The sequence below is a fragment of the Pinus tabuliformis genome, chromosome 4_2 (assembly GCF_031772625.1).
Source record: "Pinus tabuliformis cultivar Carrire ecotype Pingquan chromosome 4_2, CPIR1, whole genome shotgun sequence".
In the NCBI taxonomy this organism is placed as follows: Eukaryota; Viridiplantae; Streptophyta; class Pinopsida; order Pinales; family Pinaceae; genus Pinus; species Pinus tabuliformis.
The window spans coordinates 1,176,918,620-1,176,944,738 of record NC_142304.1 but is presented as its reverse complement, the minus strand read 5'-3'; positions in this window follow the sequence as shown (position 1 = coordinate 1,176,944,738).

Here is a 26,119-nt window from a genome sequence, read left to right as displayed (position 1 = left end):
AATTGCTTCCTATATCCAACACCAGAGTGTCAAGTGATGATTGCAAGTGGAGGAACCATAAATTACTCTGGAAAGTGCCATAATATCAAGATATTCATTGGAGAATATGTATTGAATAGCCCAATTCTTTCCATTCCAATGGGTAGTGCTAATTTTGTACTAGGAGTCCAATGGCTAAAATCCTTGAGTATAATAGCTTTTAATTTTCAAGAAGTTTTCATGAAATTTTCTTCGGAAGGAAAGGAGGTTGAATTAAGGGGTATCACAGGGAAACTGGGAAAGATAATGATCTCTAACAGAATGAAAACGATTCAAAAGAAAGAACAACAAGGCGTAATTTCACAATTATGGTCGCTAGAGGTTCCCACATTGAAATCATCTATTTCTCCAAATCTCCGAAAATTCTTAGACAATCATTACAAGGTATTTGAGACTCCCAAAGGCCTCTCACCTATTCATGATCATGATCATGCTATTCATTTGATTCCAAGAAGTTTTCCTCTAAACATTAGGCCTTACTGATATCCCTATACCCAAAAGAGTGAAATTGAACGTATGGTTGCAGAAATGCTAGAGGCTGATATAATTCAACCTAGTCAAAGTTCTTTCTCTGCTCCAGTAGTATTGGTGCACAAGAAGGATGGCTCATGGCACATGTGTCCAGATTATAAGGAGCTCAACAAGATCACTATTAAAGATAAATTTCCCATTCTTGTCATTGATGAATTATTGGATTGCATTTATCAATTTACTTCACCAAGTTGGATATTTGTTCAGGATATCATCAAATCAGAATGAAAACTGAGGATATTCCAAAAACAACATTTAGAACTCATGAGGGTCATTATGAATTTTTGGTCATGCCTTTTGGCCTTACCAATGCACCTTCTACATTTCAAGGTTTGGTGAATTCAATTTTCAAACCCTTCCTTAGAAAAGTTGTGTTAGTATTTTTTGATGATATACTAATCTACATCAAGTCTTGGAAGGATCATGTTCAACATGTTGACACGGTGCTCAAACCATATCAATGAACAACCACTGATAAGTATATTAGGCCATATCATGTTCATCACAGAAACCAAATGTTGTCACTGCAAACCCTGATCAAACATATGTCAGAATGTATATGCTACTCTTCTGAATTATACCCATTTATGTATTTTCTTCCCTTAAGGAATACCTGCATGCAAATCTAAAATAAATGACACCTAAATCTGAATCATTGTCACACTGAACCAATCACTAAAACACATGCTAAATCCATCGCATATTACTGAACCAAATATAGATCACCACATAATAGCATAATCACAAATCAACATTCCATTCCATAACCAAATCAGTCCAACAAATATTGTCAAACACATATTATGAGAGAGACATCATTGATAGATAGCATCAGACATAACAAAACTGATCAAATATCATCAATAACCCATACTGCAAAACCATAGCATGTATACACGACTTTTACAGAGCACATTCGCGTATGTACGTGCTTACCATTCTTAACACCTGTGCACCAATTATGAAGTTTCACACAATATATATGCAACTACTTAGAAGATGACCCACGTAACACGACCTTTCAAAGGCAACTAAAGTAAAGATCTAAAATCACTAAGTCAAACCTTCACTGCAACCACAACACATATTGCACATACTTCGCCTTCACATATCCACATCAAAGCATTATTATCATCACAAATATATCATTGTTAGCTATAATAAAAAATAAATCAAGAAAGCATATTCATTATTATTCTTTCATATATATTAGATCTGAGCCTCTTCCATGCTCCTTAGTGCACCCTTATTTCAAATCATATTATACATTAATAACCCATAACTTGCACACATGACACTTTGATCTCCATCTCTTTATATAGCATTAGCCTTAGCCAATACCTTAGGCCAATACCTTATTAATGTTGTTGGTATTCTTTGACAGGATCAAATATTCATTGTCGTGCTCATTACTATGGGCCAATACAATGGTAAATACCCCTGGTATTCATAGTACCATGGTGCAGATTCTCTACACGACTTCTCTTCACCATACCTACATATGTACGTGATATTTCTTCACAGGACCTGCATATACTTTCTCACACTTTATATTGTCCATCCATTTGTCTCTAAACTAATATTCCTTTGTTCTTATTACCTATAGCCTTTGCATAACCTTCATGTTGACATCTTTATCAAGTAGGTTTCCATCAATGACAACACATTAGTCATAATGCCAACAAAAAGAAAAGACAAATCTCATCATTTTGCAAAATTTTGCATTGCATTTAGGCTTTTGAATGAAATTTGGAAATTGGAGCAGTTTCATTTGAAATTTTTGATTACGAAGAGTTGTTTGTTGCATTGTTGTTTGAATCTATTCCTTCTCGTAGTTAGTTTTTCATTGTAAAGTAGAGAGTTCATATTATCATGTTAGATTGCATTGTAGGGAATTCAGGTGAACTCGTGGTGATCCTTGAAACCGAAATCTAATTTAAGATTAACTTTAAAAATTACTGAATCAATCTTAAGGAGCATTTGGAACATTAATGCAAACATTTAGAGGCCTAGGCTAGAAATGTTTTCTGGCATCTTTAAATGTAGGAGTTGTCATTTTTTGTCAGCACTATATTCTAGGGGTGATATCTTGTTCCATGTACATAAGTGTATAGTATCATTCTCCACATGCCTTCAGGTATTTGGGATGGCACTCCATGCATGATAAGTATATGGGAATGCTCTCATTGAATAGTTAGGCATTAGAAAACACTACCACAGACTGTGATTCCATGTACATTCGTGTATATTTTGGAAGTACCCACTAGGTTGCTATCCCGCCATAGTTAACCAAGTCAGTCTTCTTGTACACTATGATACACCGAACACAACATTCGGGGATATTTCTTGCCCGTACATAAATCCTTGATTTTACGAGGTGGTATATTGTAGTTCAAAGTTACTTGGTAAACACTTTTTCCTAGTTAACCAGTTTTTGATTTATTTTATGTTAATTTATAAAATTTACTAAACCATCATGGAAGAAAAACCCCAACAACCTTGTTGTTCACGTAGGATGAAAAGGTTTCCTCGTTTACCTCCTGAGGCAACACCTAGATGTCATCAAAAGAACAAAAATATGCAAACTACCAAAACTATTGCTTTAGAAGAATCCCCTTCTTGTACTATATTTCAATGTAATCAACCATAATTTTCTCTTCCGATAAGCATTGAGCCCGAGATCACATCTTTAACTGCTGGTGAGTCCCATGCAGTCAAAATTTAAAATATTGAGACTTTACTACCTAAGGTCATTGAACTTGAATATTTTTATTCAGATACATTACATCTTGAGGTTATACAACCTAAGGAGCCTCAATTAGCTCAACCTATTACTTCAAGGCCTTATCTTTCTCTTCCTCTGCCTTCGACTCAACCACAACAACCTATATATCTTGATCCCGACAGAGAAGTACTTCCACTTGATCTTTTGAGTGTTGAGGAAATTACTAAAGAGTCTCGACCCTCCTATCCTATCCATTTAAGAGGGACTCCTCTTTATTTAACCCATCCTTTTAATACTCCTCATACTCCAATACAAGCTCCTTCATCTAGTACCCCTCGTTTCAAATAACCTTTGAGTTTCCCTCGGACGAATTCTTTGGGAAATTTAACCATGACTGAGTCAACAACAATTTCTCAACCTGTATATGTTATAATGAATGATTCTACCGAAGTTACAAATACTTCCATGTTTGTGGCTTTTCTAGAAACCCATTTGTATGGTGGTCCATATATACCACCTGGTTATCAGTTCTTATCTGGAACCTTTTCTAGCGCAATGACCAGTCCATAGAATTCTACTTCTCCATCCTCATTTGGAATATTATCTGGAACTCTTGTAATGAGCACCTCACAATATGTTGCGTCCATTGCACCCCAACCATACTTGGAGTAGTAATATGGTCCAAATGTTAGTGGAACGTGACATTTACAACAACCTCCTTGACCTTATACCGGGTACCCTCCTTGTGGGGGGAAGTTACCTCCATATACTCCCTATCCCCTATCATGGGGGAAATATGTCGATAGAATGTATCCATTTCTAAATCAAATGCAACAACTTGGTGCTCATGTTGGGTTGTGTTATATTCTTTCCATGGCTAACCCACGTAGTTAAATGGGGGTTTAGAAGGGGCGTGGAGCCCCCCCTTCGTTGCACCGATTGTGTAGCGGTGGGTCACAGGGGGTTTGCGGGGTGCAGGTAACCCCACTCTATGGGGTGCGGGACAATGCCCCAGAAAATTTTGTTTTTTGACCCTTTATTAGGTTGGGTGGACCTACACATGGTTTTGGACGTGATGATTTTCAGTCCATGGTTTTGAACACAATGGTTTTCAGTCCATGGTATTGGATTCTTTAGCATGTATAAATATGTATTGTAAATGCAGGTAATTTTTGTACGAGGTTAAAACCTACATTTGGTATCAGAGTTGTTTTGGCTTCAAGGGGATTCCTTTGTTGCTGAGGGGTTTCACTCGGGCCTGTGGTAGACATTGTTCAGTGGGAGATCTGCAAGATCGGTTCTAGTGGTGAAAGAGGATGGCGAGCAATGGAAAGATATAGATCGAGAAATTTAATGGTCAGAGTTTTGAGATATGGAAACTCAAGATGGAGGATCTGTTGGTGGATAAATATCAGTGGGTCGCAGTAGATCAAGGTACTAAACCAACGGGAGTGTCCGATGAATAATGGAAGAAGTTGGATCGGAAGGCTAAGAGCACAATACGATTGTGTGTCTTAGATTTAGTATTGTTGAATGTATCAGGGGAAGCTACGACGAAGGCTTTGTGGGACAATTTAGGAACTTTGTACCAATTTAAGTCTCTAGTGAATAAACTGTTCCTATGGAAAAAGCTGTATAACCCGAGGATAAAAGATGGAGAATCGGTGATAGAAAATCTGAACGCATTTAATATTGTGGTAAGCCAGTTATTATTTGTTTATATTAAAATTTAAGATGAAGATAAGTCCATCAGTTTGTTGTGTTCTCTACCAGATTCGTGGGATATTATGGTTATTACAATAGGTAGAAATGCAATTACCTTGCAATTTGATGAAATAGTCTCATGATTGTTGATGGAGGAGATGAGACGGAAAAATATGGAGAGCTAGAATGGTGATGCCTTGTCTGTATGAGGACGGTCTGACAACAAAAACAAAAATAAGTCATCGAGTGGGAGATATAAATCTAGAGGGAGATCTAAATCTCCAGGAAAACCTGTAAAGGTGGTTTGTTGGAAATGCGGAAAGTAAGGGCACTACAAAAGGGATTGTAAATCTAAAGCTCCTGACAAAGGAAATGAATCTGATGATGCTCCTTCTGCAGAGGTCAAAACCACCTCAGATGAAGGTGGGGATGTGTACTTGGCTTCTTCAAGTACACATGTAGATCATGAGGCATGGTTGATTGACTCAGGTGCATCCTTTCACTTCACTCCCCATAGAGAGTGGTTCTTCGAGTATGAGAAATATGATGGTGGTGATGTCTTCTTGGGGGATGATAGGAAGGCTAGAATCGTTGGTCGTGGAAAAGTAAAGTTGAAGTTGCAAGGTGGAAGGGTTAGAACACTTCTGGTTGTTCTACATATAACTACATTGGCCAGAAATCTGATTTTCGTAAGCAAGCTTGATGATGCAGGTGTAAAAACAGTGTTCGAAAAGGATACCTGCAAAATGGTTCGGGGAGCACTAGTATTGATGCGGGGAGTTCGTATTGGAACTCTATACAAGCTACAAGGTAGCACAGTTATTGATGGGTACAACAGTTCTGTGGTTCCTGAAAGTGGAGCAGAAAATATAGTGGTCTTTAGAGAGAAGACCATGCCGTGGCATCAAAGGCTTGGACATATTGGAGAGAAGGGCCTTCGAACACTTCATGGTAAAGGTATGGTAGAAGGTATGAGTAACAACTCCCTAGATTTTGATTTCTGTTAAAATTGTGTATATGGGAAGCAGAATCGGGTGAGTTTCCCCTCTGGTGGTAAGAGGGCGAAACATATATTAGAGCTTATGCACAGTGATGTGTTTGGACCTGTGAAGGTTCCATCACTAGGTAAGTCTGTGTATTATGTATCATTTATAGATGACTTCTCAAGGAATAGATGGATATATTTCCTTAAGAATAAATCTGAAGTCTTTGACAGGTTTAAAAAATTTAAGGCTCTGGTGGAAAACCAAACAGAGAAGAAGATAAAGGTGCTGAGGACAGATAACGGTGGAGAGTTTTGTACTAAGGATTTTGAAGAATTCTGTAAGAAGTGTGGTATAGCATGGCAGAAGACTACTCCATATACACCTCAGCAAAATGGAGTTGCAGAAAGAATGAACAAGATGTTGATGGAAAGGGCAAGAAGCATGCTCAGTGGTGTCGAGTTAGGACAAGAATTCTGGGCAGAGGCGGTGGAGATTGGATGTTACCTGGTCAACAAATCACCTTCATCATCATTGGAAGGTAAGACTCCACAAGAGGTATGGACTGGTAGGAAACCTCCTCTTTCACATCTGAGGGTATTTGGATGTGATGCATATGTACATGTTCCAAAGGAGAAAAGAACCAAGTTGGATAGTAAATCTAAAAAGTGCATCTTTATTGGGTATAATGATGGTTTAAAGGGTTATAAGCTTTGGAACCCAGCAACAAGGAAGGTTGCGTACATCCGAGATGTGGTGTTCATAGACGTGAAATATGTTATTAAACATGAATTCCAACTAAAAGAACCTGAGAAGATAGAGTTTGAGCTAAAGGAGGAAGAATCAGACTCTACAGCAGAGGAGGAATCAGAAGATGAAGAGCCACAAACTCAGGGTGTGAGAAGATCAGTTCGAGAAAGAAGGCAGCCAAAAAGGTATAGTCCATCTACTTTCTATTCAAATTTTACTTTATCTATTACTGATGATGATCCCAGAACTGTGCAGGAAGCAGTAGATTCAGAGGTTGGAAAACTCTGGAAAGAGGCCATGGTTGATGAAATGGCATCTTTGCTAAAAAATGAGGCTTGGGATCTGGTGGAGTTGCCAACTGGAAGGAAACCCATTGGCAGCAAATGTGTGTTCAAGAAGAAGACAAATGTAGAAGGAAATATGGAGAAATACAAATCTCGTTGGTAGCAAAAAGTTTTTCCCAGGTGTCGGGAATTGATTTTGGTGATATTTTTTCTCTTGTTACCAAGGTAACTTCTATTAGATTACTTTTATCTGTTGTTGTTGTTTTTGATTTTGAGGTAGAACAGATGGATGTGAAGACATAATTTCTTCACGGGGATATGGAAGAGGAGATCTACATGAAGCAACCTGAAGGTTTTGCAGTGAAGGGTAAGAAAGAACTTGTATACAAGTTAAAGAAGTCTATGTATGGGTTAAAACAGTCACCAAGGATGTGGTATCAGAAATTTGATACATTTATACGGGGACTTGGCTTCACCAGGAGCAAAGAAGATCACCGTGTTTATTTTAAATTAGTTGGTGACCGTGTTATTTATCTAGTCTTGTATGTGGATGATATATTGTTGGTTGGAAATGAAAGAGAAATTATCCAGGATTTGAAGACCCATTTGTCCTCCAAATTCGACATGAAAGATCTTGGTGCTGCAAACTATATTTTGGGCATGGAAATTAAAATAGATTAGACAAAGAGGAAGCTCTAGTTAAACTAGAGGAAGTATGTCAAGACAATATTGCAGAGGTTTAATATGTAGGATAGTAAATCGGTGAAGGTTCCTATTCCTGTAGGTGTAAAGTTATCTGTTGAACAGTGACCCAAGACACAAGAAGAGGAAGAGGACATGTCCTGTGTTCCATATGCAAGTGTAGTCATTAGCCTAATGTATGCGATGGTCTGTACTAGACTAGACATTGCACATGCAGTGGGAGTATTAAGTAGGTTTATGTCGAAACCAAGGAAGGAGCACTAGACAGTATTGAAGCAGGTTTTTAGGTATTTTCATGGCACTAGTGATTATGGTTTGTGCTACCAAGGAATACCAAGATTGGACAGAGTGTTGGATATTCGTGGTTTTGTTGATGTAGACTGGGCTGGAGATCTGGATCAAAGAATATCTACAAGTGGGTATGTGTTTAACCTATTTGGAGGTGCAGTCAGTTGGATGAGTAAGAAAAAATCTGTCGTGGAACTATCAACTACAGAGGTAGAATATATGGCAGCCATTCATGCAAGCAAGGAAGCAGTTTGGTTGCAGAGATTGTGTTCAAATATGGGGTTAGTACAGGGAGCTATAAGGATAGACTATGATAGCCAAAGTGTAATTTTCTTGGCAAAGAACCCTGCATATCATTCAAAGACAAAGCACATTGATGTTCAGTATCACTTTGTGAGGGATATGATAGAAGACAAAAAGTTGTTGCTGGTAAAGGTGGACACTTTGAAGAATACTGTAGATGCATTGACAAAATCTATGAGCTCTGAGAAGTTCTCTTGGTATAGAGAAAAAATGGGCATTGCAGGGCTAGATAAATGACTAGGATCTCTTGTGGCCCCCTGTGGAAAGAAAACAACAAGCGGGAGAATGTTGGGTTGTGTTATATTCTTTCCACGACTAGCCCACATAGTTAACCAGGGGGTTAGAAGGGGGGCGGAGCCCCCCCTTTGTTGCGACGATTGCATAATTGGTGGGGTCACAGGGGATTTGAGGGGTGTAGGTAACCCCACTCTATGTGGTCCAGGGCAGCGCCCCATAAAATTTTGTTTTTGGACCCTATATTAGGTTGGGCGGACCTACACATGGTTTTGGACACGATGGTTTTTGGTCCATGGTTTTGGACACGATGGTTTTCGGTCCATGGTATTCGATGGTTCGGCATGTATAAATATGTATTGTAACATTGAAAGGAACATAATGAAAAATTGCTGGTAGTCCTGGTTTTGGGATCTAGAGAAAAATCTTTGTGTATATGTGTTTTATGTGTTATTATCTCGTATTGTTTATTTTCTGTGTTTTAGAATTCGTATGCAGGTAATTTTGGTACGGGGTTAAAACCTACATCTCATACCTATTCAATTCAACATCCTACTGGTCCTCCCTTTCCATGAATGTATGCCAATCCTTGGCACCCTGCATTGCTTGTGCAACCTAGTTTGGCCTTAACTCAATTACTGACTTCTCAACTTTTTCTAGCTACATCTTAGATTCCTACTTGCCAATATATACCTCATTCTTCCCAAGTTGAATCTCAAGTAAGTCAACCAACCCAAGCTGCATCTCAAATGCAACCTGTTCCACCAATATCTGGGATATATCAAATCTTAGCTACCCAACATCTTCAGGTTGCCTTAAAAACCCCACCACTTGGTCAATCCAAACATTAAATTCAAGTACAAAAACCTGTACATGGCATGGCACAGGCACAAACCAGTCAACCTAATGTAGGTATGTTGCAAAATCCCTATGGGAAACCATACCAAGGTATCCCGCAAGTGCCTGTTGGTAAAGCTCCTATGCAATAAATGCCTTATCAAGGTCAACAACTTCAAACACAACCATTATAATCTCATCAAGGTTATATCTATCCTGGACAACCTGGTTATACATATCCTGGTTATCAGAATCCTCCACACCCAGGAATGGAAATACCAGTGGCCTGGCCTATTCTGTCATACCTAGGGTATCCTCCACCAAAGGTTAACCTTCCTCCTCAAGTTCAACCTTACCAAGAATACTTTAATAGGAAATTATTGTTTGTTGCAACTATTGAGCTTCTAGATTTAACCTAGCTTACAAATGATCCCATTTGTCACTCTCCATGGTGGCTAGTCATTCCTACGAAGTTACCAAGTGACATTCCAAAAGTCAATGGCAATCCTGGAGAAGATCTGTCTACTCATGTTATGACATATCATTTATGGTGTTCATCAAACTTCTTAAATGATGATTCTATCCATTTATGGATTTTCCAAAGAAATCTCACTAGTACGAAAGCTAAGTGGTATATCGAATTTCCACAAGATTCTTTCAACAAATTCAGTGCCATAGAAAATACATTTCTAACGCACTTTTAGTTTCTTATTCGTTACAAAACTGGAACTGAACTTTTGATCTCTTTCAAAAAAAATCTGATTGCACCCATATATTAGATCATATTCATGAGTGGAGATGTCAGCATCGATTGGTTAAAACTTATGTTATCGATCATTTATTGGCTTAATCATTCACCAAATCGTTGTTAGCACCAATAATTGAATATTTTGATAAAGGCATAGTTGTTACTGAAGAGAAAGTAATTGCTTGTGCCCAATAAATCAATCTCGTTTATACACAATCTTGCACGCTCTATGAAAAGTACCCGATGCTCCGAGACCTCAACACATTATTCCACCACCTCCTACTAAAGAATCACATGTTGTTGATGGCATCATTGGTTCCACCAACCCATAGACAGTGAGTAAACTATTTGGTTCACCTCCTGCTGCAGCTACTCAAAACCCCTCCTCTGCTACTCCTGCGATAATTTCTGAGATTAATGTCATCCAATCTACGAAAGGAAAATTGCAACAACTCAGAAGTAAAAAGAAAGGAAAAGGAAAGAAGAAGAAATATAATTCTTCGCAAGATAAATAAAATAACTAGTCTCCTGAAGATAAACAAAAACCTCATTATCCTTGCTTTATCTAAAATGAGGAATAATTTACCTTGGATCATCCACATCAGGTAGAAGTTAATCGATTCCTCAAGTTGTCATTTACCATGCTTGTTGTGTTAACAGATCCCTTCCCTAATCAGTAGACGAACATGGTTGCATGGGATCTAGCATCCTCTTCCTCAGTTATGATGTTATCTTCCACCAAACCAGAAAAAAAAATCATGGTGGCTACGATAAATAAATACTACGGTAATATGAATCCCTCAGTTGGTAACGCTACTAATCAATCTGCTAATTCTACCTCATCTCCCTTGGACCTTTCTCCCAATGCAGTTCTAACTGAATTAACTATTAAACCTCCCAAGGGTGTTATTCATAAATCAACATTCAATCATGTGCTAGAGATGCACAAAATTATAATATAGTAGAATACCTAGCTAAATCCCATTATACTATGTCAACTCTTGAGGTTTTGCATAATTGTCCCGCCCATAAGAGATCTTTACTAGTCACAATTAGAGGCATTGATCCTTAGGATTCAAATCTTGTGGTCTTTAATCATGAGAATCATACACCCAAACTTCCACCACAACTGGCATTTATGATTCAGGTTGTTGTTCGAAGTAAGACTATCCATTGAATAATTGTGGATGAAGGTGCTTCGACCTATATCATGTCACTTCCCTATTGGAAGGCTATTGGTTCTCCTTCACTTAATCAGTCACCAACTACTCTAAAATCCTTTCATGGAAGAGGCTTCAAGCCTTATGGAATTTTGAATATGTTGCAAGTAGAATTAGCTGGCAAAATGATTTCAGTAGAAGTCGAAGTTATAAATGGACCTTTGGATTATAACCTTTTACTGGGCCGCACATGGATTTATGCCATGGTCGCTACCATTTCAACCTAATTTAAGATGATCGATTTCCCTCACCAGGGGGGCATCACGGCCATCGACCAGCTTACCTTTTTTAGCAATAATTCTCAAACTATTGGAAGCATCCCTATTGTGGGTGAACCCCTACAACCTTACCAACATGTCGTAGTAGGACTACTTAAAGATTCTTATTTGATGGGAACATTTTCCCTTCCTCCTCCTAACATTCCCAACTTGGTTACCTTCATCAGTATGATTTCTTTTATACTATTCCAACTGATCCTTTGATAATTCCAGATGCCTCTAATGCTGATACATTTGGTGACCACATGTCGCTTAGCCATGTTGAGCTCAAATATGAAGCTATCTATTCAGCATGTTTGGCACATTCTTCTTTCTCCTCATCTATATATTGGTTCGATAATTCCCAAGATTATATTATGATCCTTTCTTTGGTACATTCTCTGCTAATGAAAGCATCATGGAAATCATGATGTTAGATGATGCGTCGTGGGAAAATAGTCATCATCGTTCCTCCCTACCTGAGACCTATGAGGATAAACTTGGATATATTTATTCAGCCAATGCCATTGAGGCATCTATGAATTCCATATCTATCCAAGACATTGATTCAAAGAATAATTTATTGAATTTTTAAGTGACTATTCCTCTTGATATTTCAATTAAAACCATAATTGTAAAAAATGTACATATTAGTGCCTCTTATTCTCCTGATGAGGTCAAGATATATAAATCCCTTTCCCAGGAATTTCGTGAATTTTTTGCCTATACATATGAAGAGATGCCAAGTATTTATCCCAATATTGATGTACATGAAATTAGAACATATCCAGATGCTAAGCCAATCCGACAACACTTGCGTCTGGTTCATCCTAAGAAAGTTGTTGCTATTAAAGTGGAGGTTGAAAAACTTCTGCGAGCTGATTTCATTTACCCAACTTCTCTTATTGATTAGGATTTGAACATTTTTCCTGTCATGAAAAAAAAGGTATGATTCATGTTTGTGTCGATTATCAAGATATTAACCATGCTTGTCGTAAGGACAATTATCTGACTCCATTTATCAACAAAATTGTTGACAATTGTGTCGGAAGAAAAAAAAATCATTTATGGATGGTTTTTCCGACTACAACCAAATCAACATCGTTCCATCATACCAACATAAAACTTCATTTATTTTTCCATGGGGCACGTTCACCTACCGTAAGCTCCCTTTTGGTTTGAAAAACACTAGTGCAACTTTCCATAGGGATATGAATTATTCCTTCTATGATATTAAGCACATTGTACAACCCTATGTGGACGACTTACCTTCCCATTCAAAATATCATGAGGATCATCTGATGCATCTCAGAGCCATTTTCTTATGCTGTAGACATTATATTATCAGGTTAAATCCATACAAATGCATCTTTGTGTCCAATCCAGTAGACTTCTCGGCTTCGTTGTGTCAAATCAAGGAATTCGTATTGATCCACTTAAAATGAAGGTGATCCTTAATTTTCCTGCCCTTTCCTCACTTAAATAGTTACAACACCTCCAAGGAAGGCTAACTTTGTACGAATATTTGTTCCCAATAATGCTGAATTTACCAAAGGATTTACTCGATTATTGAAGAAAAGAGTTCCCTTCCATTGGGACAATACTGCCAAAAAGGCTTTTGATGCTTTGAAAGATGTTCTGATTCGGAAATCATTGTTGTATCCCACTTATTATCAACGTGAGTATTTCCTATATCTCGATGTTGACGTTAATACCATTGTTATGGTATTGGTCCAAGAAGATGATGTTAGGAATTAAAATCCCATTTATTATTTGAGTCAGAATTTGAACGAAACTAAAATCAAATATACTCATGTTGAAAAGTTAGCTTTGGAAGTTGTTCAAATTGTCCAAAATTTTCGCCACTACATTTTTATTCAGAAGACTATGGCAGTTTCTAATTGCAACCCCATGACATATATTCTGTCACGATAATTGTTGGGACGAAAATAATTTAAATGGATTGTTATTCTCCAAGTGTTCAATTTAGAATTCATCAAATCCAAATCTAATAAGTCCCTAGTCTTCGTTGAACTAATCTGTGACCTTCCCTCATCTGAAACTAAGTCTACATCTAACAATTCTATTCCTGATGAGTAATTGTTTCTTATTGAATCATCTGACCTTTGGTATGGGAATATTTTCATATATCTCTAGACCCATTGTTGGGATAGGGTCCCCTAGGGTCAATTTTGGGGAAAAAACCCAAGTTTTGTTGTATAAAATGTAAATTCTTCGCAAGTTGTGGTCGCAGAGTGCGTAGATAGTTAAAGAATCATAAAGGGTTTTACCCTTCGTTATGTAAGTCAAGTCGGCTTTTTGAGGACCTACCCATGATCCACAAACCATGGGATTTTATAAATAGGTGTGTCTTAGGATGTCTAAGGCAAGTAATGAAGTTTGGTCTATGGGAGAAGTCTAAAGAGTTAAAGAAGAAGAGAGGGAAGAAAGTCTCTGCTTCTGTGTGCGCAGAGACCTAAAGTAGAGTCAACAGCTGAGTGCGCGGACCCCTGAAGCTAAGTGCATAGGGAAGCCTTGAATCTGTAAGCTGAATTGAGTATTAATAAAGAAGATTATTGTAGAAATTCCTGTGTTTTTCCTATTTACTTCAGTTATGAATGAATGCGCTTTATGTTGTGATGAATTTTGGGCTTATGAAATAATGATGTATTGATGCGTGATTTTACACGATTTATACTGTTATATGAACACAATTATTGTTAACTATTTACGCAAAGATTATCTTGTTGTATGTTGAAGTTATTGAACACTTAAGCTGATCAGGGTAATTATTGGGTTAAGAACGATATGTGGTGCACATAAGTAGCTGATTAGTCTATTCAAGGTCCACGAAAGGTAGTCGTAGACCTTCACGGAGGTCTAGAGGCTAGTTAAAGGAAGTTATATTGATAAGACATAAGGGCTTATTGATCTGCATGAAGGTAGATTTAGGGCACAAAACGATATCACGATGATCTCTGGGTGCAGAAACTTGGTTCCAACATCCCCCCATACTGCTTCGAGTGAGAGTTCAGTCTGTGCTCTGCGGATTGATGCCGAAAGGGCCAGTAGTGTAGGGATTTTCCCTGTGCAACTAACTCTGAACCTGGGTCAAGACCCACTAAGCCAACAAATGGTTCTGTTGCCAGGACCGGGATCTACATAAATAGATGTGTGATGTCGCATCACTGGAATCCAACAATGAAGGAAATTTAGAAGTGGTTGGATAGAAAGATCCACGAATTCACGGTGCAAGAAAACAAAAATCCGCACCTGAAAAATGAATAGTGGTTGGACAAATACTTATATACAGAGATACACGAGATTTTCTTCTGCACCTTCCCGATCAAACTATACGAGTGGATCGCTAAATTGGTAGACGGCCAAGGAAGGTGGAGGCTTGACGATCCAATAGTGTGGACCCCGAAGCTAGTAAGGAGGTTGGAAGCCTCTGAAGATAAGATCACGCACGATGTCTCAGTGGCTTGATCGAGTAATATGAGGATTTGTGACACAATTCGTGGTCGATACCTCAGTCAGCTACAACAAAGTAGAGAGGCACTTTTTCAAAGGACCGCGAGGTAAGTATTTGAAATCTTTGAATACTTGGATTAAAATTCTCTTGTGTGAAAAGAGGGTTATGCCACTGCCTTGATGTTTTGATCTACGCGAAGTGGATGAATATTTAGAAAGCAGGGAAGAGCAAGTCCTGAATACGGCCCATTTATAGAACCCCCTTCAACCGATGACGAGGGAGTGGTATAGGCCTCGTCGTGAAGTGCGGTATAGTTGATAAAGCCGGGATTTACGTGAATACCTCATCCGCCCACACCACCTCTGCCTTCACCTCCACAACATATGCCTTCACCCACACCACCACCACCTCTGCCACCGTTCAACATGTCGAATACGATGAAGTTGCCCGTTTTCAAAGGTTTGGGAAGTGAGGACCCAGATCAGCTTTGGTTTGTTGCGAAGGTTGTATGGATGACACAAAATATTATAGATGATAATATAAAGAAGGCACAGTTGGTTACTTCTCTACAAGATCGTGCATTGACATGGTACATTAAGTACGGCATGGATAACCCATTGGCATCATTAGTGGACACTCAGACTGCTCTGAATAAGGAATTCGGTAGGCTTAAGTCTGAATCACAATCAGTCGTTGGATTCAAGGAAATCACAATGAGGATTGGAGAAACTCCATGGGATTTGGACTAGAGACTGAAGTGTAGAATCCGCGAAGCCGATATGAATCTTACAGACAGTTAGCACCACAATTGGTTCATAGTCACGCTCCTACAAAACTTAAGAATTGCTTTGTCACAACAAAAGATAGGGACTCAGGCGGAACCATTGGAGATCACAATGAGATTACATGAGACCCCTATCCAGGATGTGACATTGGGAGTTCAACAAATTCATGTGGAGTTGTAGAGATTGAAGAAGGAAAAAGCCGCTTGGTTGGAGGTGTGCAAAGAAGTTTGGTGCCTAAAATGTAAAAACCAGGGGCATGATAAGGATCATTTCCCTGTTTTAGTGAATTATATGGCAGGGGGAGGGCCCATGCCTCTGAGGTAGGAAGCCCCAATAGGACCAAGTACAGGGCCCATGTTGTGGTGTGCGATTTGTTAAGTAGCCAGAAAACATGTAACAGACAATTGCCACTTACTGCAAAAAATTGTGCAGGAACCTCAACAATTATTCTGCAATTTCTATAAATCCATGGGCCATGATGAGCATAACTGCCGTAGCTATGAGTTGATGATGGATAGAATGCCCGTGTATCGAATGTAGACAAAAACTCAACCTCTGGATCAAGGCACTAGGGGAGCGCGCAGAGGATATCAGGGGCACAGATGAGTTTGAGGAGGAGGAGGACTTGGTAGAGGTCGAGGACAAGTTAATTTCTACAATTGCACAATGCAAGTACACTACACACAGGAATGTACGAGCCAAACTCACCCATATTGCCGATACTGTACTCAGTTTGACCACATAATAGAAGAATTCCCTATACTGATAACTAATATGTAGGAGAAGAAGGTGCAACCTCAGCAACCCACTCAGAATTTGTAGATGATGATGGTTGAGCCCCGTGAGGAGGATCCCAACGTGAATATTGTGCTGTGAAGCGGGATGATGACTGGTGATGATAAAGGAAAGCTATTGAAAGAAAATGAGTGGATCTGAAAGGCTCCAGGGAAAGAAGTTGGGTTTGACTTGGAGCGTGAGAAGGAAACATTCATGAAAGCAAAGAAAAGCTTCGTTGAGGCCTCTACCTCAGGAAGTCAAGACAAGCCATCTGAAGAAGTTGATTCCTCCATGCTTACCACTTTCTTGGAAACTTGTATGAAGCTACTGCATGACAGAAAGGCAGTGAAAGGGATTCAAGAACTAATAAATAAGTATGTGGGTAAGGAAGGTTCTCCTGAGGGACATCACACAATCAGGAAGATAGGCAAACATAAGACAAGATCAGGGCGCGAAATTAGGCTTTCTGCACAAATAGGAGAGTATGAAATGGATCAAGTTATTTTAGATATGGGGTCAGATGCAAATGTTTTGCCTAAATAGACATGGGAAATAATGGGGAGACCTACGTTGCAGTGGTCTCCATTTCAATTGAGAATGAAAAATCAACAAAAGATTATCCCTATGGGGAGATTGCATGGAGTGACCATAGATATAGAAGGAGTAAGCGCATTGGCCGATTTTGAAGTAATTGAGATTGTTGATGACAAAAATCCATACCTCGCGCTCCTAGGAATCGATTGGGCCATTAATATGAATGAGGTAATCAATTTGAAGAAGCAGACGATGTCATTTGAAAGGAAATCACTCCGCGTAGTGGTCTCATTGGACCCTGCAAAAGGACCGCACTATACTGAACCAGTCTGCGACTATGAGGAAAATGATGATGATTTGGACCATATATATAAGATAACAATGCGAGATCAAGACTGGGCTAATCCGATAGTCGATGCATGAATTGCATGGGACTGTAAAATCTCCTATACATCATATTCGGACGAAGAATTGGAGCACTGGCAGAATAGATTGCACGAAGTATCTACGCTGTGTTGTAATATGATGACTAAATCGCTGCGTTGTGTATCATCTGAGGTAAGAAGTTTGCCTTATTATGATGGTCTAATTGATGTAGATAAATTTATTGATGCATTTGAAAGGGAGGTGCCTGATAAATTTATGGATACATGATGGGGTACCATAAAGATAGTTTTGATGAATGGCGCGAGTACATAAGAATGATGAGATTATGGTTTGGTCGCCCAAAAGTTTGGCTTACTGAAAAATACTCATTTAGCCAAATGGACTAAGGTCTATGGAACAAAGCCGCAGCCATGGTGGGCGCATATTTTCTGTCACACTGTGGACATCGTTCCTATGAATTGGTACCTGGAAACGGAGCTCCACCATGGTACCACAGAGTGGGACATCTTAAGAGAAGGATTTTTTATGACCTTCAACTTTGAGGATGGGTTTGAGAGCATCGACAAAGTGTTGTAGGAGATTAAGGTAGTAGTCTTTAGAATATCGCAGGATCCTTTAGACTTGATTCACCCAGATTAGAGCACCTAGCTGCACCATGCACTGGAGTGCTACAATGTGACCGCTGAAGAAGATGATGAGTATCTGAGGAATATTAACATCCCGGAGGAAGAGGGCCACTACAAAGTTGAGGGACTGCAGATAGAGAATCCAGAAATCACTGCACCATTGAAGACTAGACAAGTGAACATTGGCACAGAGGTGGAGCCAAAATTTTCGAAGATTGGAGATTACTGGGATGATGCCACGGTAGATAAGGTCGCTGAGTTGCTCCGTGAATACCAGGATTTGTTGCCTACCAGATTTTCAGACCTGAAAGGTATCATAGGAGACTTGGGCATCATGAATATTACCTTGAAGCTGGATGCGAAGCCGATTAAGCAGAGACCATACTGCCTTAATCCCAAGCATAAAAAAAGGTCCGCTTAGAGTTGGATAAGATGCTGGCAGCAGGTATTGTTGAACCGGTGGAGGAATCTGATTAGGTGAGTCCAATGGTTGTTCAAGAAAAGAAGCAGAAGAATGAGAGTAGGATTTGCGTAGATCTCAAGAAGCTTAACGATGCATGCGTTCATGATCCTTTTCCCACTTCGTTCACAGACGAAGTACTGGATAATGTTGGAGGGCGGGAAGCTTACTCTTTCATTGATGGGTTCTTTGGATACCATCAGATCAAGATCACGTTGGAAGACAAGAGTAAGACCACCTTCGCAACAGAGTGGGGATGTTTCCAGTATACAGTAATGCCTTTTGGACTTAAGAACGTGTTGACGATATTCTCGCACATAGTCATCACAACATTCAAAGAGTTCATTCACAAATTCTTGGAGGTATATTTTGATGATTGGACAATGTTTGGGCTAGTAAAGTGCCATGTAGCCATTTTTCACTTGATGTTGGATACATGTAGAAGGTATCAGATTGTGCTAAACCTGAAGAAATGCTTGTTCTGCATCCCTTTCGAAATCTTGCTGGGTCATGTGGTATGCAGGCAAGGACTTATGGTGGACCCTATTAAGATCACAATCATAATTAATTTGGAGTCTCCACGAAGTGTTAAACAGCTGTGTGCAACACTAGGCCATACTGGGTACTATCGAAAGTTCATTAAAAGTTATGCCTAGATTACCACGCTTATGGAGAAACTGTTGAAAAAGGACGCTACATTCTGTTGGAATGAGGAATGTCAGCGGAGCCTACACATACTAAAGGAGAAAATTGTCATCGTGCCGATCCTAGTCTTCCCAGACTGGCAGAAGGAATTTCATGTGCATGTGGATGCTTCATGTATTGTGTTAGGAGCAGTGTTAACCCAGGTCGGTGAAGGAGAATTGGATCACCCTATAGTGTTTTCCAGTAGGAAGTTGTCTAAGCCTGAAAAGAACTATTTGACAATAGAGTGCGAAGGTTTGGCTATGGTGTACACACTCCATAAGTTTAGACATTACCTGTTGGGCCGACATTTCAAGATGTACATAGACCATTCTGCATTAAAATATCTAGTTAATAAGCATGTGTTCGGGAGGTGGGGGGAGGGATATGCAGATGGCTACTGTTATTTTAGGAGTATGATTTCGAGGTGATTGTGAAGCCAGGAAGATTGAATACAGGGCTAGACCATCTATTGCACATTGAAAGAGGAGAAGAACCTACTAATTTGGAGGAAGGACTGCTTGACGTGTAGCACTTCACAGTGCCCGTAGTGAATAACTACTTTGTAGACATTATCCACTTTCTGACTATGGGGACGACTCTAGAAGGATACAATAGTCAGCAGAAGAAAGAATTGGTGGTGCGCGCGACAGATTTTTCTGTAATCGTAGGTCATTTGTATAAGATGGGATCAGATGAGATACTTAGATGTTATGTGCCTGCTTTTGAATGCAACAGTATCCTCGCTGCAGCTCATGAAGGAGCTACAGGAGGGAATTACATAGGAAAAGCAACAACACAGAAGATTCTACGTGCTAGTTTGTGGTGGCCGACACTTCATAAGGATTCTAAAGAATATTTTAAGGCATGTGACGTGTGTTAGAGAACGAGCTGGACATCGTGAAGGGATGAGTTGCCCCTGAATCCACAGGTGTCATTGCAGCCATTTGAGAAGTGGGAAATTGATTTTGTAGGACAGATTCATCCTCGAGGCAAGAATACAGGTGTGCGGTATATCATCATCGCAACCGAATATTTGACCAACTCGGTGGAGGCACAGCCTGTGAAGGACTGTACAGGGTCAACATCATCAAAATTTCTATTCGAATATGTGTTCATCAGGTTTGGTTGCTCGAAGGTGTTGATGAGTGATCACGGTACGAATTTTCTCAATGAAACGATCAACGCGATGATAGAAGAGTTCTAGGTTTATCACTAGAAGAGTATGTAATATCATCCTCAGGGCAATGGCATGGTAGAGGCTTCTAACAAAATATTGGAGAATGCATTGATGAAGGTTTGCAACATGCAGCAGAATGACTGAGACGTGCGTGTACCTGCAGTGTTATGGGCATATAGAACTACTTTCAAAAATCTTACTGGTCAGACACCTTTTCGGTTGGTTTGTGGCGTGGAAGCTGTAATGCCTATGGAGCATATCATGTCTAGTCTATACATAACAACTTTCACAGGAATGGTAGACCATATAGCCCTAAAAGATCATCTTGTGCAGCTAACAGAGATAAGGAAGATAGGTTTTTGGCTAGATTCCATTAGCATGTTAAGAAGGAATGTGAAAAATCTTGGCACGAACGACACATCAAACTATGCACCTTCAAGGCAAATGATTTGGTTTTATTATATGACAGTAAGTTTGATAAGTTTGGAGGAAAATTTTAAATGCACCGGCTAGGGCCATATGTCATCAAAGAGATTACAAATTGTGGAGTAGCTCAACTCGCGAAATTGAATGTAGATCCATTTCCGGGAAGGGTAAATGGAAGTCGATTGAAGCCATACACCGTGGATCCGACCCAATGACTACATGACAGTAGTATAGTCTTATAAACTACATTGCCCAGTTTATAGAGCTACGTGACAGGGGCTGCACGAAAATTAATGATGTCACAGTACTAGAAGAAGCGTGAAGGGAGCTGTGCTATAGGAGAAGAGACCATGCAACACAGCCAGAAAGTAACTGTTACAGTCATTGTTCATGATTTGACTGCCAGAAGATGGTTAAAAGAAGTGGGGGGGCAACATTTAAGGCATTTAAGGCTGAAATCTTTGGAGAGCTACTGCCAAATCAGCATTTTGGGGGGAACGCGTGGTCGTTCAACAAAAAACACTTTGCATCCTTAGAATTTTAGTGTTCAGCTATCAGTTTTTTATGAATCCTTAGGTTTACACTAATTTTGTCACTAGTTCTGTATTTGATAAGTTACTTAAGGAAACCCAGCGGTTTATTTTCAGCACGATGTCTGGACTAGGAGAGCCTGCTAGTACTAGAGGAGTTGTTGCCTCTGAGGGAGTTGCTCCAGAGGTAATGAGCAGGGAGGCTCTAGTTTTTGTCCCTACGACACTGAGGTCGCCTAAGCCAAAGACTATGCCAGTGAGGGAAGTCCCCAAACCTAAGAAGGACAAGCAGAAGAAGCCCATGCTCGTGTGCAAGTCACCGAGGAAGCATGCAGCGACATAGGCCCAGAAGAAAGAAAAGTTGAGCGCTAAGGATAAGGGGAAGGTGGTGGATTTGGAGGATGAAGAGGGCACAGAGGACATAGAAACTGAGGGGGTGGATTCTATATCCAAGCTGCCAGATTATATCCCTTTGCGCAAGGGAAAAGTGAAGGTCCCTAAGGACCCATATGCCTAAAAATTCCTCCTCAATACACCCCTGCTATTGGAGAACATCACATTCGAAGGTCCGTGCTTCGCTCGGATTCCCCAACTCAAGATCGAAGACTGGGATTTGGTGAACCACAAGAGGTTCCCCCACTTGGCAACATAAAACTACATGAAGAGGGTGTTCTACAAAGAATCATGTGTCACCGAGTTGGAGCCTGTGGAGTGGATTCGAGGAGTGAATTAGTCGGGGTTGTTGAACCTATTTTGGGTGCCCCACTAGCACCACTCCAACATCAACTTAATTGTGATCAAGCACTAGCTAACCCTGGTGCATGACGGTTGTTTGTTGCTGAGCATGTCGATCCCTCTCACTGACATGCTGATCCATCGGATTGCTTTTTCCGCACTCAGGGTTGAATTTGGCCAATGAGTTTGGCAGAAAGACGAGCGAGTGTGACCTCACTGAAAAGATGAAGGACAAGTTCAAATTGGTGAAGAAGCTGCGTGGGTACTCGATCACCTCTATCACTGCCCCACGATGTAGATTTCCATGCAGATCCTTATGGGCAAAGTCATGAGGAACTTTTGTGTGGATGAGGTTCCAATGCTTTCTTTGGTTGCCCAGTGCGCGGAGGGCATGCAGTTCAACTGGGTGCGCTACCTTTGTAGCGAGTTCCTTGCGAACTGTCAAGAAGCACAGGATGCGAGTAAAACATTCCACTATTAGTGGTTGTTGCTCTCCATTGTGCTTGTCACATGGGATTTGTCGGAAGACACCTAGTTTCCTCCTATGGATAAGGATTTGTTGGAGGCTACATAGTTTGCATCCCTCTAGGCGACAAAGGATTTCATGCATGTCACGGAGACCAAAATATTCTGGGTGTTGATGGAGGTAAGCATTCACATGGCCATCAACCAGAAGCCATGGTTTTTTCCAACTATGTTTGAACATCTCTTGGAGTATGCAAAGTTCAAAGAAAATTTCCACCATGTCTACATTAGACCGTGGAAGAATCCACAACAGAAATGGTTCGACCTCCCTTACTTGGCCACAGATGACATTATCCCAGAAATGATTAAGTGTTGGCTTCGAGATTGACATTCTCCATACGATCTAGTCACAGGCACCAGCAAGTCTGCGGAGAAGAAAAAGAAGGAATGGTCAAGCATAAGGTTCAGCGGTTGGCCAAGAAGCGGAGAAAAGAGGCCGAGGAGAAGGCCCAGGTGGAAGCAGAGAGCGCCACGAAGTAGCAGGCAAAACAAGAAGAGTGTGACTCCGAGTGCAGTGGTAAGTCTCCTTTGCCCCAAATATAGGAGGAGGAATAGTCAAAGCAGGGCGACGGTGGTCAGGAGGGGTAGAGCACTCCCTTCAAGATCAAATGGTACAGAGAGTAAGGAAAGGAAGGGCCGTGAAAGAAATCAAAGGTGACCAAGCCATCGTTGGATCCAATTACTCTGACAGACGATGACCTGGATGAGATAGGCGACAAGGTGTAGGATACCATGACAGAACTGCTGCAGTAGTTTGAGCAGAAGCAACAACAGGCGTTGAGCACTATTCAGAAGGATCTGCGTGAGCTGCAGATTTAGAAAAATAGGATCCCGGTTGGAGCAAGACATATCAACACTGCACCAACAAGTTTGGCACTGGGGACCACTCAGGCTGTAGAGATGGTTCGATCGCTAGATCTCCAGGCAGTCGTGCTGCCAGATGGCTCCTTGAGTGTAGAGGCAGTCGATGAAAAGGCCATAGTGAGTTCTTTGAAGAACATCAGCCTCAACCTGGCTGTGCTCCCAAATGAGTATCTTCACACACTTTAGGCAGGTATGACAACATAGTTTTGGGCACGAGAGCAATGAGCAATCAGCCTCATTAATGAGTATAGAGTGAACAATGAACAAATGTTCATTGAGAAGTCAGAGGCACTGGAGGCAAAAAATAAAATTCAGGCACAAAATGCCCAAGTTGCAGCCACGGTGGAAAAAGCCTGTAGAACAATAACTGAATTGCATATACTGGAGGAAGCGTCGTTGGAGGTGAAGATCAGAAAGTTGGTTTTAGGCGTGTGCGACACCAAGACATAAGTGGCTAGAGTTCAGTTTGAGATGAACTTGAAAATCACAGAATTAGAGTTGAATTCACAACTTCAACCCCGCCAGAGGTAAGGGAATAGTGTGAAGTCGCTCCGAAAGATGGATTCGCGTCGGTGGATGTCACAGTGGGGGACTACATCGTGTTGTTTGAGCAAGCCGTGGAGGTAGTAGTGACTTTGCAGGAAAATCTCAACCTGCAAAGGTTGAAAAATGAAGTTCATGAGCTCGAGCAACAATATGATGAAGTGATGGTGACAACGCGCACTATTGCCACTGCACAACACCTTGCCAAGATGTAGGAGGCTAAGCAACTACTCACACAGGTGGAAGCAACGTACAAGAAAGAGGAAATCCTCAAGGCCATATTGGGGCCTTGGTTGGATGAGGCCTAGATTTTCTCCACCAACATTCCGAAGAAATTTGTGAACTTGCAAAGTACACAAAAAAAATCAAGTAAGATAGTGCAGGACCAACCACAGAGTAGATCAAGCAGGTAGCCATGCAAAGCACAACTAAGATGGTAGTTGCACAAACGGAGCTGGGGGATATTTGCGGTAAGATCTCCGCGCTAGCCGAGTGACTCGAGGGCAAGTCACGATCTTTGTGTTGGGGGCCTGTTGGGATGGGGTCCCCTAGGGTCAATTTTGTTGTATAAAATGTAAAGTCTCCACAAGTTGTGGTTGCGGAGCGCGTAGATAGTTAAAGGATCATAAAGGGTTTTACCCTTTGTTATGTAAGTCAAGTTGGCTTTTTGAGGACCTACCGATGGCCTGCAGACCATGGGATTGTATAAATAGGTGTTTCTTAGGATGTATAAGCAAAGTAATGAAGTTTGGTCTATGGGGGAAGTCTAAAGAGTTAGCAAAGAAGAGTAGGAAGAAAGGCTCCGTAGCTGTGTGCACAGAGGCCTAGAGTAGAGTCCATAGCTGAGTGCACTGACCCCTGCAGCTGAGTGTGCAGGGAAGTCTTTAGTTTATAAGCTGAACTGAGTATTAATAAAGAAGATTATTGCAGAAATTCTTGTGTTTTTCCTATTTACTTATGTTATGAATGAATGCACTTTATGTTGTGATGAATGTTGGGCTTATGAAATAATGATGTATTGATGCGTGATTTTACACGATTTATACTGTTATATGAATGCAATTACTGTTAACTATTTACGCAAAGATTATCTTGTTGTATGTTGAAGTTATCAAACACTTAAGCTGACCAGGGTAATTACTAGGCTAAGAATGATCTATGGTGTGTGTAAGTAGCTTATTAGTCCATTCAAGGTCTGCGAAAGACATTTATAGACCTTTGCAGAGGTCTAGAGGCTAGCTAAAGGAAGTTATATTGATAAGCCATAAGGGCTTATCGATCTACGTGAAGGTAGATTTAGGGCACAAAACGACATCACGCTGATCTCTGGGTGCAGAAACTTGGTTCCAACATCCCCCCATACTGCTTCAAGTGAGACTTCAGTCTGTGCTCCATGGATTGATGCTGAAAGGGCCTGTAGTGTAGGGATTTGTTTGGTGCAACTAATTCTGAACCTAGGTCAAGGCCCACTAATCCAACATCCATACTTTCCATCCTAATACCTCTCACTCTGATCAATGACATATTTGATACCAGGCTAAAAATTTACAGTATAATTGGTGACACCCTTTATTTTCATGGTACCAATACCATATTTAGAAGGTGCCTCACCAATGAGGAGGCTGAGAAAGTTCTAAATTAATTCCATGTTGGTGCATGTGGTGGAAATATGTGTGGTTATGCCACTGCCAAGAAGCTTTTGTGTGTTGGTTACTTTTGGCCTACTATGTTTCAAGATTTCATCATTGCGGTCCAAAAGTGTCATGCTTGCTAGATCTATGGTCGTAAAACCAATGCACCACCTGCTCCTCTACATATTTTTATCTTTATTGGACCTTTTGAAAAATGGGGCATTTATTTTATGACATGTAACCCTCACTCGGTTAGGGGGCATGCCTACATCATTGTGACGGTAGATTATTTTACCAAATGGACCGAAGCAATGCTTACATATAATAACACTAGTGAAATAGTTTCCCTTTT